General features: G+C 42.3%; 1 pseudogene; it reads left to right on the forward strand.

The window, feature by feature from the left end:
• Window positions 1–1,299: 1,299 nt before the first annotated feature.
• Window positions 1,300–4,901, forward strand: LOC143675681 (tyrosine-protein kinase RYK pseudogene; annotated as a pseudogene).
• The last annotated feature ends 255 nt before the right edge of the window (window positions 4,902–5,156 follow it).

A 5,156-nucleotide genomic window follows, 5' to 3' on the forward strand; every position in this document is an offset into this window, starting at 1 on the left:
ACACAGGTTAGAGATTGGGCATTTGCTGCGTGTGATGAGGATAAAATATTGGAAGCATAACGAACAAAGCTGAGTGTGAGTATGGTTGAAAGAGGAAGGCTGGGGGCATGTGTGATACCAGAAGGATGGTATATGGAAAAAAGCACAATCAATGAAAACTGGGGTCTATAGTTAACAGTAACATTGTAATATTCTTTCGTTAACTGTAACAAAGGCAATATACCAAAGCTAAATGTCAATAAGAGGGGAACATATGGGAGGGATATGGGATTCTTGTGTTCATTAGTTTCTCCTTTTTTTCCTTCTTCTTTCTTTGTGGAAGAAATGGAAATGTTCTCAAATAGGTTGTGGCGGTGAAGGCACAACTATGCGATTATACCAGGAGCAACTGACTGTACACTTAGGATGGATTTATGGTGTGCAGTTAAAACCGATTAAAAAATAAACAGATTTATATGTGTGCTAGAGAAGATGTGGAGAGAGCGAGAGAGAGAGATAGCTTTGTCCTGTTGGTAAGGAAGTAGATGAGTGCAGCCCCTCTGGAGGGCGGTGCAGTGGTCCACAGGGAGCTAAGTAGAGGGTCGCCATATGATTCTGCAACCTGGTGATTAGGAATACACCTGGAAGAACTGGAAACAGGGACATGAATAGACATTTGCATTCTGGTGTTTATGGTGGCATTATTCATGATTGCCAGTGGATGGAGGTAGCCTACGAGGACATTGACTGATGAATGGAAGGGTGAACCATGGTGTGTACAAGTGACATAATGTTGAGCTGCTGCAGGAAGCAATGAAATCGTGAGGCATGCAAGTAGGGGAATGAACACTGAGCACATTATGTTGAGGGAAATAAGACAGAAACAAAAGGACAAACACTGTAAGGTTTCACTAATGTAGATGAGCAAATTCTAAGAATTGAATTCAAGAGCATAGGTTATCACGATGGGGATAGAAAGGGGGCAGAGATTGGGCAATCAATGATTAAGGAGTACAAACTGTTCAGTAAGGCTTATTGTAAAGGTACCTAAATTGTAAGCTCTGACAGCAGTCACATCTATTCCAGAGTTTTAACTGTTATTTCTAAATTCTGAAATGCTGTGCTCTTTGTGTATTACTGCTAGTCCCATGGAACTTAGGGTTTCTATGTGATACTTGAGACTCAGAGTTAGAGTTCTGCAGCTCTGAAAGTCAGTATTACTCCATACAGGAAGTGTTAAAGAAGATGAAAAAAATCAGCCTTCAATTAAAGATATGCGTGAAGTCCTAACCAGATTGGTTAGGACTAAGGTAAACTAAGATGGGGTAAAAGAAGCTATAGCATGTATTTTAAAACTTCAGCTTCTGTGTGAGACCAATGTAAGAGATGTTTATTTTGTCTAAAATTTAACTTTTCTATAGCACACCATCTAATTTAACTTGTTGATCAGTTTATTTAAATAACTTATTTACATGGGACCTAGAATAGGGAATGAGATCTTGTTATTCTGTACAGGTTAATGTAATACCCTGATATATTTAGAATATTTGGGGCAGAAAATAAAAATGTATTTGCAAAGTCCCCTTTAGCAAGTAGGGAAATACGTGGAACTATTAAACTTCCCCACCTGGGGAACTCCTGATGTTCTCTCAAGCATTAGGACTCCCAATTTAATTAGCCAAACCCTCAATCTTGGGGCTTGTCCTTATGATACTTATTTCTGCAATGACGAAGCTAAGCTTACTTATGATTATGCCTAAGAGTCATCCCCAGACAACCTCTTTTGTTCAGATGTGGCCTTTCTCTCTTCCAGCTAACTCAGCAGGTAAACTCACTACCCTCCCCACTACATGAGAGATGATTCCCAGGCATATAAATCTCCCTGAAAACATGGGATATGACTTCCAGGGATGAGCCTGGCCTTGCCACCATGGGATTGAGAATGTCTCTTTGATCAAAAGGGGGAAAAGAAATTAAACAAAATGAGGTATCAGTGGCTAAGAAATTTCAAATAGAGAAGAGGGGTCATTCTAGAGATTACTCTTATGCAAGCTTTAGTCACATATTGCAGACTACTACAGTATGCCAAGCCCCAACCAGAAGTTTTCCTGAAAATCCTAGATTTAGAGTTTTGGGGAGACAGTGCCCTAGGCTCTATCTAAGTCTCTATACATGTTTTCCTTAGTAGCTTTTTTTCAGAAACCTAAGTCTTCCAGATTGATCCTAGGCCAGATAAGTCCTGAAACCCAGAGGTATCAGTTTCTCTGAAAACATCAACCGATTTAATTCCTCTACCCGGTAAGATAAAAAAACCCTTTCCAGACCAAAGAAGCTAAAATGGTCATTGCTCAGGTCTCCCTGAAGATTGAAAGAATGGTCAAATGTAACTGAGAAATTAAGATTTAGCAAATTATTAAGACTACTGAATCATTACATAGATGTTCCTTTTTTTTTTTTTTTTTTTTTTTTTGCATGGGCAGGCACCAGGAATCAAAACTGGGTCTCTAGCACGGCAAGCAAGAACTCTGCCACTGAGCCACTGCTGCCCGCCCATAGATGTTTCTTTTTAGTTTCTAGTATATTGGTATACCTTGAAGGAAATACCTGAAATTGTTGAACTATAATCCTGTAGCCTTGATCATTGAGAATGATTGTATAACTACATAACTTTTATCATGTGACCATGTGATTGTAAAAACCTTGTGACAGACCTTTTATCCAGTGTATGGGTAGAGGAGGAATAAAATAAAGACATGCATGGAAAATTTATACACTCTACCATACACACAAAATAAAGAAAACCTTAAGATCACATCAAATGATGCAGTAAAAGCATTTGATAAAATTCAACACGGATTCATGACAATAAGTGTCAGGACAACAGGAATAGAGGAGAACTTCCTCAATTTGATAAAGGGCATCTCCAGAAACCTGGAGCTACTTGTTAGTCTACTGGTGAGAAACTGGATGATTTCCCCCTAAGGTTAAGAACAAGCAAGAATGTCCCTTCTCGTCACTCCCACTCAACATCATACTGCCCCGCCGGCAGCCTCCCGCGTTGTTGCGCCCACAGCTGCGTGCTCCGGCGGTCTGCGGCGGCTGCGGTGGCCATACGCGGGACTGCGCGGCAGGGGCCGCTGGGCCAGGGCCGCCTCCTAGGGAGCCCCGGCCTGAGGGTCCCGCCGCCGCCGCCGCCGCCGCCGCCGCCGCCGCTCCTGCTTGCCCTGCTGCCGCTGCTGCCTGTGCCCGGAGCCGCCGCCACCCCTGCCCCACGGCGCCCTGAGTTGCCGCGGGTGGCTGCGGGGCCAAGCGTGAACCTCTACCTGAACCAGGAAAAGGTGCGCCGTCTAATCGGTCTGGATGCAGAACCTTATTATGTGAGAAACGACCTTATAGTCACTGCGCTCTGCCCTTTATGTTAGCACCCAGTGAGACAAATTTCCTGCATTTCATTTGGCATGCAAAGTGCAAGGTTGAATGTAAGCTGGGATTTCAAGTAGACAATTCTGTTGCTATGGACTTGCCCCGAATCAACATTTCTGTTCTGGGGAAAGTTCCACGCACTTTATCAGTGTTTCGGATCCAGCTTTCCTGTAGTGGCAAAGTAGATTCTGAGGTTATGATTCTAATGCAACTCAGCTTGACAATTGAGTTTTGAAAGTCTTCAAAAAGTTTTACAGTCTTAAATTTTAAACGAAGGAAAATGTGCTACAAAAAAAACTTGAAGAGGTAAAAATTTCAGCCTTGGACAAAAACACTAGCAGAACTATCTATGATCCTGTACATGCAGCTCCAACCACTTCTATGTGTGTGTTTTTATCAGTGTAGGGGTTTGCTGTGCAGTAATATTTCTTGTACAAATGGTATTAGCTGTTTTGCACCTTCATAGTATGAAAAGAATTGAACTGGATGCCAGCAGTAGTTCTCAAGGTATGTCTCAGCCACCCACCCAGATGACTCAGTACGTAAGAGCTGACACGCCCAACGACGCAACTCCCATTACCAGCTCCTCAGGCTATCTTACTTTGCAGATAGAGAAGAACAACCTAAGAAGTGTCACTCTTTTGGAGGCCAAAGCCAAGGTGAAAGATGTAACAATATCCAGAGTACTCTAAAAGATGTACTCCAAGAAGGTACTTTTGGGCATATTTTCCTTGGGATTTTAATATATAAAAAAGATCCAAATAAAGAAAAGCAAAAGCATTTGTAAAGACAATTAAAGATCAAGCTTCTGAAATTCAAGTGACAACGACGCTTACTGGAAGTTGTAAGCTACGAGGTCTTCCTCACGAAATCTTCTACCTATTACTCATGTGTGTATAGAAGCAGGGAAAAAATCCATGATGATATTGCCTTACATAAATTGGGGGAATCTTAAATTGCTCATAAGGCAGTGCAAATTAATAGAGGCCAATTATCCTCAGGTAATTTCTCAAGATCTGGGACACATGGCCATACTGATTGCCCGTGGACTGAGCTGTGTGGAATGAGCTATCAGGCCAGAGGAGAAGTCATCCATTAAGATCTAGCTGCTGGGCATCATGTCACTGATGATGCACTTTGAATTAAGATCACAGATAATGCCCTCTCCCCAGACTTGTTCCTCACGGACTATCACTGTCTAGGGGACAATGAGAACAAGCCAGTTTGGTGGACGGCTCTTGAAAGTCTAGTTAATAATGGGTTTTTCCAGCGCTAGTGGCATGTGTGTCTTTGGAGTGATGCTGTGGGAGCTCACGACTCTAGGCCAAATGCCATATGTGAGCATTGATCCCTTTGAGAAGGCCACATACCTGAAAGATGGTTACTGAATAACCTAGCCAGTCAATTGTCCTGATGAACTATTTGCTGTGTTGACCTGTTGCTGGGCCTTAGATCCAGAGGAGAGACCAAAATTCCAGCAGAATGGCCATTGTCAATAAAACAGAAAACAACAAGTGCTGGAGAGGATGTGGGGAAAGAGGCACACTTATCCACAGTAGGTGGGAATGTCAAATGGTACAACCACTGTGGAAGGCAGTTTGATGGTTCCTAAGGAAGCTAAGTATAAAATTGCCATATGACCTGGCAATACCATTGCTAGGTAGATACTCAGAGGACAAAAGGGCACACCACAAATGGAAACAAATGGACACAGACATTTGCACACCAATGTTTATAGCAGCATTATTTACAAT

Source organism: Tamandua tetradactyla, chromosome 3, assembly GCF_023851605.1.
Source record: "Tamandua tetradactyla isolate mTamTet1 chromosome 3, mTamTet1.pri, whole genome shotgun sequence".
Classification (NCBI taxonomy): Eukaryota; Metazoa; Chordata; class Mammalia; order Pilosa; family Myrmecophagidae; genus Tamandua; species Tamandua tetradactyla.